This window comes from Podarcis muralis, chromosome W (genome assembly GCF_964188315.1).
Source record: "Podarcis muralis chromosome W, rPodMur119.hap1.1, whole genome shotgun sequence".
Classification (NCBI taxonomy): Eukaryota; Metazoa; Chordata; class Lepidosauria; order Squamata; family Lacertidae; genus Podarcis; species Podarcis muralis.
The window spans coordinates 19,477,545-19,489,856 of record NC_135674.1 but is presented as its reverse complement, the minus strand read 5'-3'; the positions used below and the strand labels follow the sequence as shown (position 1 = coordinate 19,489,856).

At 44.9% G+C, this 12,312-nt stretch overlaps 1 pseudogene; it reads left to right on the top strand.

Annotated features, from left to right (window-relative positions):
• Positions 1–504: 504 nt before the first annotated feature.
• LOC144326376 (apoptosis regulator BAX pseudogene) lies at positions 505–976 on the top strand (annotated as a pseudogene).
• Positions 977–12,312: the final 11,336 nt, after the last annotated feature.

Genomic DNA, 12,312 nt, shown 5'->3' with positions numbered 1-12,312 from the left:
GATTTATTGCTGCTGTACAAATAAAGCTTCATTAGATTAGTGAAGAAGCCAAGTACAGGCTCTCTTTTCTGCATGCCTGCACACAGAGCACATGCTGTGTTTTTACTCTGCTACAAGTCCGGCAAGCTGAGTGGCAGTGGAAGCGCACCGGACTCCCTCATGATCTCACAAAGCTTTCCTTTGAATATGTTGGCAAGCCTTTCACATAGACCAGGGGCCCACACTCCCCAGCCCTATTGAAGAGGCTCCTCATGAGGCCGGAGGAACATTGCCCAGCTGTGAGGCGTGCAGGCTGCTCCGTGGTGGCAATGGAGGAGGAGGAGGAGAAGAGATGGCGGTGGTGGACCCTGGGAAAGAGAAGCAGCAGCCACTGGAGGCCCCACCACGGAAATGGGGTGAACCTGCCCAGGGCCGCAGATCAGATCAGATCAGATTCTTCAGACGGGAACTGTTCTTCTCAAGGGTTTTATCAGGGACCAAGTGCAGTGCTGTGGAGACTCGGAACGTATTGACGCAGCAATGACAGAGCTCAGGGTCTCAGAGTCCCAGGCTTGTGACCCGAAAACCAAGCAGCTGAGCCATTGCCTGTGCTAAATTGGAGACCAACATGGATAGGAACATGGAGCTGCAGAGAATGATAGAGCAAGTTCAGATGTATCCTCCAAAGGAAGTTTCCCCCCCAGTGGCTGCAGAGATGTTCTCGGATGATACTGTCAACTGGGGCTGTGTGGTGGCTCTTTTTTACTTCGCTTGCAAGCTAGTCCTCAAGGCAATTTGCACTAAATTACTAGAGCTCATAAGGACGATCATCAGCCGGAGCATGGAATATATCCAGAATCATGTCCTGTCCTGGATTCAAGCCCAGGGAGTATGGGAAGGTCTCCTGTCCTACTTTGGCACCCCCACTTGGCAGACCATTGCTGTATTTGCTGCAGGCATCTTGACTGCCTCACTGATCTTCTGGAAAATGTCTTAATCCTCAGGACTCCCCAAAGGGGGGCCTTTTCATTGTGATGACAAACCAGGGAGTCACTTTCCCCTCTTTCTTTCTAATCAAAGAATGAAAATTGGCTAGGACACCCCCCCCAATTATAGGCAGGGGAGCTTTTAAAACAAATGCTGTCATTATTTTGGTCCCTTTTTTTTCTTTTTCTTTTTAAGTGCACACCCTTTTTTTCACCCAAGGAATGTGTATTATTTGGCTTTGCTTTTTACCTATCTGTGCCTCTTAGGAACATGGAGTGTGTCTGGGCTCGGGGGGGGGGGGGAGAAAAAAAGGAGAAGGTAGTTTTATCCTTGCAGCTGCCCCAGTTCTTCTCATTTGGCACAACTAGGGGGGTTATTTGATGAAGTGCCCCTTAAATACTTGGTTTCTGTTCTCCATGCACACAGAGCTGCTTTAATGTGTTTCTTTTAATTATCGCCACACTCACACACCCCGCCCCTCAACAGCTCACAAAGGAAAACAGTAATTGACACTTCACTCTCCACCCGGCATGTATGGAACAGACCCTGACAAATGAGATTGGAACATGATATTCAAGTTTGGAGTGCTGGAGACACTAGCAGTTGGAGACATATTATCCTGGATACTAGATATTTTATAGACCTGTGTCCTGTTGGACTAACACAGGCTCAACCAGAGCTACTCTACATCAAAGGCTTTGCTGACCAGTTTCATCAACACATCAAGGGCCTTTTCACAAAGGTTATTGAAAGCAATAAAACACAGTAACCAGAGTCAGGAAGGGATAACCAGAGACGGAAGAGCTGACCATGCCAGATCACTATCTCCTCGAAGTACAATAATCTTCCGTGATAATTATCCCATACAAACAGGGAGCAGCAGCTGGGGTAGAACATGCAAACAAGAAATCATTAGTTCAAGGTACAGAAGCCCCAGAAGACCCCAACCACACTTTACCAGTCCACACTGGGCAGGATGACATGGCAGTTGGGTTTTGTTGCCAAAATGAAAAATAAAATGCCACAATTCGGGCATGGAGAAACACAGGAATACAGTGCAACAACACTGGGTAATGAATGATGGAGTTAAGAATAGCAATTCCAGATAAAAGGGCTTGCATTGAGACATTTCTTCCTCTCCTTTTTTCCCTAAGACAGGTGATGTTCCTACAAATACATTGGAAATTTTGACAGTACCGTGGGCCTTTTATCTCTTCAGGGGGATATTCAGAGCTATCGGAAGAGGGGGAAGTACTGTTAGTTTCTGTTTCCCTCACTGAGCAGCAGCTGCAAGTCATGGGACTATGTTTTCATTCCACAGTTCAGTTACTGCTGGGTTCCCATGGGAAAGGGAGACTGGATGTGACGTTCACTGGTTTCCTGTTTCTTTGTTCTGTCGTTTCTTTGAGGGAGTTGCTCTCTGCTCTCACAGAGGCAAGATGTACATTTGTGTGTTCTCGGTATAGCTTAGAAATAAAGTTTAGCAATGTAGCACCATACCTGCTTCATCCTTTCGTTTGCGGACACTGGGATTTTACTCTGCAAGATGAGCTGTATCAGCTCGAGGGCCGGAGCTGAATAAACTAACATTTTTGGTTATCGGGCCCAGAAGTCGGAGTCGGCATGACGGACGGCGGAGGAACGCTATCTGCTCTGCGTGTCAAGAAGATTGATGAGAGGTATGTGCTCTTGCCCCGGGAAGCCTGCCAGTTCCCAATTAATGGCTTTAAGGGGTGGACTTTGAGCCTTTGAACTTTTAAGCCAAAGCACTAACAGGCTGTGGCAACAAGAAGCACGGGAGAAAGTGAAAGTGCTTTTGGAAGCAGCTGTAAACATACGCAGCTTGCTTTAAAGACACAGACATTTCAGAGAAGGCTAATGCCAGACTAATGGAGGGCCTTTGAGATGCTTTTGGGATTCCAAAGCTCACCAAAGGGAATTACGCAGAGTGGGCACAGTATGCAGAGGCTCTGCTACGAAAGGAGGGTCTTTTTAATGTCATAACAAACAACCCCCCAGCTCCGGTAACAGATGAATGGAGAGCTAAGGATTCAAAAGCAAGGGGAACTCTTACGTTGATTGTATCCCCGGAAGAGCTATGTCTTCTACGTGATAAGGCCTCAGCCAGAGAAATGTGGGACAGTTTGAAAGACTCACATTTGAGAACAGAGGCTGGTGCTTCTTTGTTCCACTATGCCAAGTTGCATGATATGGCACTTGTTGAAGGTGCAGATGTGCGTGCTCATTTGATGGAGATGCAGAATCTCAGACATGAGCTGTAACAGAGAGGAATCACCTTTCCAGAGGCTGTGTATTCCTTCATGATATTGCATTCTTTGGGTTCAAGTTGGGAAGCGATTGCCAGTCAGCTTGCTGTATTGCCAACTGCTCAGCTCACGGTAGCACACGTTACTGCCGTGGTATTGAATGAAGTTGATCGCCGTAGTGCTAGCTGCATCACTAAGGGGGAGTCTTCACAGACGTCATCCCAGAATGCAGTGGAACCACTAGATGGCGCCAAAGCTTTGAAGGCAGTGAAATGCTACTCGTGTGGACGTCTAGGCCACATGAAAAGGGAATGCAAATATCCCAAGGCCAAGACAGCAGAGCAGCGCAGCGAAAGCTCAACGTGTGGAAAAGGCAAAGGCAAAGGTCCGGTGTCCAGGACAGCACAGCATAAGGCAATGGTCTCACGCTTCACTCCAAAGGTTCCAAAGCTCCAGAAGACGTCTAGATCTTTCTTCATCGTCGCTTCGGGTGCTACCAGGCACATTTGCAGGGACAAGCGACTGTTCGTGTCTTTTACACCGCAGGAAGGTGTGATTCACCAGGCGGATGACCACACGATCTCCAGTCAAGGCTACGGAACTGTTGTTCTTAACAGCTTGGACGTATCGATTCGCAACGTTCTCTACGTTCCAGATGCTGCACACAACCTACTGAGCGTCTCGCAGCTGACTGAACAGGACATTGACGTTTCCTTCAAGAAAAGGAAGTGCATCATCACAAAGAAAAACGATTATGTATTGCATGCTGAATATGTTGATCGTTTGTTTGTTTTGTATTATGATGATGTTGTGCAGTATGATACTTGTATTGCAGGTACTAACAAGGTTTTGCATGCAGGATGTATTCATGATTTTCACCGGAAATTTGGTCTCCACAGAGGCTGGCCCCTCTCACTGTCCTCGGAGCTTGCATACCGGTAACCTCCTCTGGCTGACATCCAGACAGACCAGGGAGAATTTGATAGGCGACATTTTCCCAAGCGTGGGTAAAATGCACAACCCCCTCCTCCTGCTTCTTCCCTAGCAGGGAAAAGGAGACTAGTCAGAAACGTCTTTTACATTCTTTTATTTCTGACATTACAGCACTAGAGAAAAACACATCCTTTCAGTTCAGTTCTTCTAGCAAGTCTGACAAACTTCCTGTACATGTGCACACGGAAGGTTTCAAATTACACTCTTCACAGAGACTTTTCCAGCCTGTGAACTTCCTGGGAAATTCTTCTTTCCCACAGATAGGCGCATCATGTGATGTCAACAATCTGGCTGTTTGCAGCTGCGATGTTTCCATATACTGACAATTTACACTTTGAGGCAGTTTCCAAAATGCCTGCCTTGGTTGAAGGTATGACTATTAAACCCTGCAGGTACCACATGAAGTGTAAGGCATGCGCAGCAAACAAGGTCAAAATGGCTGCGAAAGGTAAGGTGTCTAGTAGACAAGCTATAAAACCAAACCAGGTAATACGTCTGGAGTTTGCTACATGTACAATCAGGGTCTATTTGATTGGTCATGCAAGAAGCAAACAACAGTTAGCTTAAGTACATGTGAAGCTGAACTGAATGCACTGTCTTATTCACTTGTGGATTGTGAATGGTTGTTACAGTTGTGCAAAGACATGAGAATTCCTGTCAAATGTTCAATCCAGGTTTATCAGGACAACAAAGCATGTTTGGCTTTGCTGAATTCTGAAGGTTGTAAGCAAAGCACGAAGAACTTGCATTTGAAGCTGCAACATGCTAGGGAATGTGTTCGGAAAGGACTCGTAATGGTGTCCTATATGCCAGGTAATGAAATTCCTGCTGATTTATTGTCCAAGGTTGTTCCAAGGGATCAACACTGTACCTATGTACAGAAATTGGGTTTGTACTGATATTGTACTAACACACTGCCCAGTGATGTTTACAGAAAGGGGGAGGATGTTGGTTTCTGTTTCCCTCACTGAGCAGCTGCTGGTAGTCACATGACTATGTTTTCATTCCACAGTCCAGTTACTGTTGGATTCCCACAGGAAAGGGAGATGGGATGTGACGTTTCCTGGTTTCCTGTTTCCTTTGTTCTGTCGTTTCTTTGTCGGAGTTGCTCTCTGCTTCTCACAGAGACAAGATGTATATTTGTATGCTCTCAGCATAGCTTAGAAATAAAGCATAGCAATGTAGCAGCATACCTGCTTCATCCTTTCGTTGCGGACTCTGGGTATACTCTGCTGGGCTCAAGCCAAGATGAGCCGTATCAGCTTGGAGGAAAGGAGCTGAATTTAAACTGACAAAAACAACTTACTCCTTAACGTAAAGAAAACAAAAGAGATTATTGTGGATTTTAGGAAATGTAAATTGAATATCCAGCCACTTATTATTGAGGGAAAGTGTGTGGAACAGGTCTCAGTGTTTCGATTTCTGGGAATGGAATTGAGAGATGACCTAACCTGCGGAGAAAACAGCAAAGACCTGATGAAGAGAAACAAAAATAGCAGTCACTTGTGTGTTCCTTGGGTTCTCGCCAAACCATGGGAACTCCAAAAGGCATACTCTTCCATTTTCCTTTTGTCCAGTCTCTAAGCATTTCCTCACAATTGTGACAAACAATATGCGGAGCCCATTTCTTGCCTTGGTCGCCCAGGGGAATTTCAAAATAGCTTTTATAGGCACGCCTCACAAACGCTGTTATATTGCGTCTTTGATGAGAAAGTACGTAGCAGCCACATACATAACAAAAGGCATCAGGCTTGTTTACACATTTTTGTCTACTTGAAGAAGCCATCTGAAAAATACAAATATTTAGGTTACAAAACTATAAAAACAAAGAAAAATAAAGTTTGCAAAACAATAATTACCATGTGGTTAGGGTAGATCAACGTGTCGGTGTCCACTTATCCCCAGTGTAAATATGACATAACAGCAAAAGTCGGGAATTGAAAGATGTTTTTGGCACTGGGCAGGATTTCTTGAATTGCAACTACAGTTCCTGCATGGGAAGCTTCATAGGGAAGGATCAGGGCTGGGCTTACCCCCATAAGGGCCAAGGAGTCCGACTGGAAGGGGCAGCAGATATGGGCCCACAAGGAGGGTGGCACTCATCGCCCGCCACGTCCTCCTCCTCCTCGCCTTAAGGAGTTTGTGGAAAGAGCACATTTGTCCCAAGAACCTTTTGGAAGTAAAGTTGTGTCTTGGTTGTGCTTTAAAACAATGCTCAAGGATGTCCTTTGTTTCTCCAGAGTAGAGGTGTGTTACAAAAAGTAGTTTACAACACCCTGCTACAGCAGGGCCCTCCCCCAGGCAAAGCAGTGGGGTGAAGGAGAGCTTTGCCATGTTCCTCAGCACCTGGCAAAACTGGTGGAAGCCATGGCTACATTCAGGCTGGAGAAAATTCTAAGTTAAAAAAAAGAAAGAAAGGCCAGTTTTCCCTTCCCAGAACCACCATGAGCTGTTGGAGAACAATATTTTTTTTTAAAAAAACGTTACTTTCTCCCCAATCCCATAGCGTCCAACTTAAAATGGTGGTAAGAGAAAGTATTATTTTTTTCAGTAGTTAAGTTTTTTAATGTATTATTGCCAATTTCTACTTTTGGGAGGTCGCCCCCCCCCCCCAAAAAAAACAAGAACTGTGGGTGAAGCTGTACTTTCAGTGGAGATACTGAGCTTCAGATTCTGGTTTAAAAGCTGCATTGGCTTGGATATAGCATTCTTCTTGCTGAAAACAAATCTGATTTGGCTAGCTTCAAGCGGAATAGGAAGGCGGTGGGGGGAAATCCTGCATTCTTATATGGTTATAGCAGCACTTCTAATTTAATGTAACATCCCAAGACCATGGAGCTCTTTTTTTCATTTCAGAAGCTGCAAATCTTCAAACGCCACCACTACTGGACCCAGCCCTTCCTTCTTGAGATGAAAGATTTTTAAGCTATTGAAGCAACGACTCCCAAGTTCCAGTCCCCTATTCCCTCATTAAATATTTCTTAAAACAGAGTCCTTCAGAACAGCAAGTGCAGAAGGGTGGAAAAAAACCTCAATACTGGAGAGGCAGGAGCTACTACACTTATCCAGAGCCTGCAAAAAACCCCAAAAACCAGCACAGCAAGCCTCTAGTGTGCTCCTTGCTGAAACAAATTGATTTGGCTATTTTCAAGCAAGAATAAGCATAGAAAAAAATCCCTCAACTCACCACATGAGAGCATAGTGCTGATAACCCCAAGGTCGCAGGTTCAATCCCCATATGGGGCAGCTGAATATTCCTGCATTGCAAGGATTTGGACTAGTTGACCCTCCTTATTTAATTTGATAAAGCACTCTCAGAGTCTAGAACCAAGACCTAGAGCTCTTGTTTCCTATCAGAAGCTATTCAAACCCCACCAACACCCAACCTCCTCCCTTTCTCCCCACAGCTCAAAATGAGTGCCCGCGTCCCCTCTATGCCCTTTTATACCCAATGACAAGCGCCTGCGCCTGTCGCCGGGGAGGGGGGAACCAACAAAAACAAACCAGGCAGCGAGTAGGACAGCTTGCAAGGCGGAAGGGGGGAGGACCCTCATGCTTGCTCTGAAATTCTAGTGAGAGAAGGAAGAAACTGCCGGCGCCTCAGGTAAGACTCGTGGCTTCTCTGCACTCTCCAAGTAGCCGTAATACATAGAGATTACCTCACATCGAATGTGTAATAATAATAAGTGTAACTTGAAAGCAGCCGCCTAATGTTTGCGTGCGCACACACAGCGTGTGTTCCTGTGTCGTGTGAACTGTGGAGGTCAGACATCCGTGTCGGGCGAACCGGATCAGTCAGGTGATCCTCGTGACGCGTGTCTATAAAGGGTGCTCCGGTGTCCTCAAGTTGCCCCTTGAGGAGGCCCCCCATGTGACAGGGGTGCGGGCTAAACCAAGTAAGGGAACTGTTATGTACTAAGCTTGGATCCTAGAACAATAGGCAAGTAGAATGCAACAACTGATTGGCTTGCAGGAAAAGACCAATCAGGCTCCAGGAGGAAGTTAATCAGCCTATTAGGCTGGCAGGATCGTAGAATGCAACAACTGATTGGCCTGCAGGAAAAGACCAATCAGGCTCCAGGAGGGAAGCAGAATCAGCCAATCAGAAGGGACTCATTGTGTAAATAATGTATATAAAAGCCTGATGTTTGGGGGGTAATTCAATCACTGTTTTACAAGCTGCAATAAAGAGCATGAAATCACTACAGGACTCCAAGTATATTTCAGGAATGGATCCCGGGATTTGTCCTGCTGCGAACAGCCCTTTCTTAAATTTAATACAGAAATAAAAAATAGTTAACTAACCAATTCTGTCCCAGACAACTACTCTGTTCTGTCCTTCCCCCCACGGACGTAGCGCAGGCCCCCCAAACCAATCAAAATCAATATGCCCATGCTGCCCCCCCAAATAAATCCTAGCTATGCCCATGCTGCCCCCCCCAATAGCAGCTCCTGGCTACGCTCATGCTGCCTCCTCAATAATAAATCCTGGCTACACCCATGCTGCCCCCCCCCCCCAAATCCTGGCTACAGTGGCATAGCGGGTTGGCTCTCATTTATGGGCGCCTCCTCTGCTGCTTGGATTGAGGCTGCACACCTAAGATAAAGAAAATGTAGGATCGCTCCAAAGGTGCGTAGCTCGGTTGGAGCATTGTGCTGACAACACCAAGGTTGCAGGTTCCGTCCTTGGACGGGATAGCTGCATATGCCTGCACTGGAGGGGGTTGGACTAGTTGATCCTCGGGGTCCCTTCCAACTCTCTGATTCTATGGGATGAGAATGTCTACCTGAGAACCCAAACACACAAGAAATGTGGCAAAGCACCAGCAGATCTGCAACAGCTCAGCACAGAACAAAAACGATTTCTCTTGAATTGCGGCACTTAGGGCTTGAGTACACATGGCAACAATCCATAGGCCCACAGATTCCTGTGATAGGCAGCTGTTTGATGCATTTCACCTCAAACCGGCTTCGGTCCGACTTGAAACCTGCAGTGCAGCCTCTGTACATGCACAGGTGACAGCTTCATGAAATGTTGTTATTGTTGTTTTATTTATTAGATTTATATACCACCCTTCATAAGATCTCAGGGCAGTTCACAGAATAAAATACAGGATAAAAACAAGTAAATAAAGAAATCAAAACAGCAAAATAATAATCCCCCTCTTCCCTTCCCACAGGGACATTTAAAAGGCTGTAGAATATTAATCAGCAAAAGGCCGGGTTGAAAAGGAACGTTTTCGTCTGGTGCCTAAAATATGTAATGAATGCACCCAATGAAATAGGAGTTGGGGTGGCTCAGCTGCAGGGAAACCTATTGGATAATGAGCATCCTCTGAGGATGTCCCCACCCTGCTCTCTGTAGACATGCAGAGGGCCGGGAGGCCAGCTGGCAAGCCTCAGCTGTGCCGTCTCCTTCCATCAGCCCGTGCTCCGACGTAAATCAGCGACCTGGACTTCAAAAGCCAGGGCACACTATTAGCAGAGTGTACTGCGCACACAGAATAGGCATGAGGCTTGTGAAGTCATTCTACAGCTACAGATCTATTAAACATAAATCAGGACAAAGAAACATGTCGGCTCTCTCTCGTGTTGTCTCGGAGAGAACAGCAAAAGCAAAAGCTATACACAAACGGAAGTTCCCGAAGTTATCGGCACACTGTGCTGGAATGTAAACAGACATGTGACACTTAACAATCCCATGCCTGCTTCTTAAGGTGGAATGGAAATGTCAACACACTCTAGTACAGTGTTTCCCAACCTTGTGCCTCCAGCTGTTTTTGAACTACAACTCCCATCATCCCTGACTAGCAAGACCAGTGGCAAGGGATGATGGGAATTGTAGTCCAAAAACAGCTGGAGGCACAAGGTTGGGAAACACTGCTCTAGTACATAGAGAGCAACATAAAAATGCTTTTTGAAAGGCAGCAGCGAAACCAAGCTTGCTGCATGGCCTAAATCTCAAATTTGTGTAAAGTAAAGTCCCAGTGTGATTGCAGTGCTTGCCATCTCATGCTTGTCACTTGCTGCGTTGTGCCCAATAGATTCTTATTTTATTTATTTCATAAAAATTTATACACTGCTTGATTGTGAAAAACCCTCACAGCGGTTTACAAAAAGGTAAAAAATAAATTCAGGAAAAATTGGAAATATACAGAAAGTTAAAATACTAAAAGCAGATTAGAATTCACTGTTGCTTCAGATTTCTAAACATCTGGGTAGGGTCCATGAAGTATGCAAGTTTGTAACTCACCGAATTATGGCTCAAAATACAAATATGAATCGAATGCTTTCTTTCACAGGTTAAACAGTTGCTTTGCTTGGAATCTCCAGGCAGACCAATCAAAATGTACATAAAATCAATTGTGCTTGAGGGGTTTAAGTATTATGCTCAATGGACAGAAGTGAATGACTTTGATCCATTGTTCAATGCTATTACTGGCTTAAATGGAAGTGGCAAATCAAACATCCTGGACTCCATCTGTTTCTGATTGGGCATTACCAATCTATCACAGGTGAGTATTTGCCTTAGACTGGCATCAATATTTCCATTTCTAGTTCTTTTGTGAGCTTAAAATAATAAAAATGAGGTCTTAAAATAACATTAGATGTTTCTGATTGATTTTCATTCTATACTGTATTAGGGACGGATTACCAAAGTTCTCAATATGAAGCCTGCAGAGGTAAGAATGCTGGAGCTTTTTCATTAGCATTTCCTTTATTCATTTTGGAATGGATTCTTTATTTATCCTGAGATTGAAATAATAGTTTTTTGTTCTAGATTTTGGCTAGAAGCAGTTGGCACTAGGATGTATGAATGCAAGAAAATAGCTGATCAGAAAACCTTTGAGAAAAACAAGGCAAAACTTAAAGAAATTTGCAACTTCTGGTTGGCTGCGCACTTAATGGTGGACGGGAGCCCTTTCAGAAGAAAGAGCCCCAGCGCTTTGAAGATTGGGGTGACCGTGAGAACGTCGCAGAGCCCTGAAAAAAACTCAGATTGAACGTTCTGAGGACCTGGTGTTCCAGCGGGTACCATTTGCGACTCCCCTGCTCCCCGGTAAGCTCTAATAAGAGCACCAAAAGCGAGCGGGGTTGGAGACGTGGGTACTGTGAAATTTACTCGCTTTCTTCAATGCGCAAAGCTCCAAGTCTGGCGATCGTGAGCGACCAATTTCTCCAACCGACTTATCAAAGATTGGACAATCGTGAGTAAAAAAGGTTTTAATTTGGACAGTCAATTGGATTCGGAAGGGATTTAAATTACAGAGGTTGATCCCTTTCCACTGAAGCAAAAGTGAAAGCAGTTATTGCTGACTGAAGCCGTAACTTTAAAAAAATTATTAAAACTTCCAAGGAAACATTTCAAACCCCTCTTTCTGCAGGGGAAGGGGGGTGAATTTGACTGATCTGAGAGATCCTGCACGAATTAGATTTGACAGTGGATTAGACTCTTGCTTTTTGGAAGCGGTTCTCCCAGCAGGGGGGAGGCTAGACTCCATTATTATGTCACAAAACTTTCATTTTCCTCTTTGGGGATTACAAAGTAACTGCTGCTGTCTGAGCTGGTTGAAATAGCTCACAGTGTTTCTTTTACTCTCCTGGAATTGGATATAAGTGTCTGAATTAAGTTTGTGGCTCCTAAAAATAAAGAATAAAGAGAATAAGACTTTAAAAGGGGGGAGCTGCTGGGCTGTCTGCTTCTGCCTGCCTACTAAAAATCTTGTGGACTCTGACTGGGTGAGTTGACGTTGGTACTTTGGAATAGTTATGGCTAATGGTGTAGATAAGTCTGAGAAAACTAAAAGTAAAGATAGAAGACCTTCGAAAGCACCAACTTTTGAAGAGTCGGTGATGCAAACGTTAACAGACATAAGAACAGATGTTAGAGAAACTCAGCAGAGTGTACAGGAGTTGAAACAAGAATTTGTGGAAGTGAAAAAAGGTATCCAAGATGTTTGGGAGGAAGTTGCTGCCCACGAAACAAGATTGACGGAATTGGAAACAGTGAGAGTGCCTGATGTGGAAAGGACTCAACAGGATGCGCTCAATGCAATTGTTTTTTTGCAGATAAAGGAATGGGAGA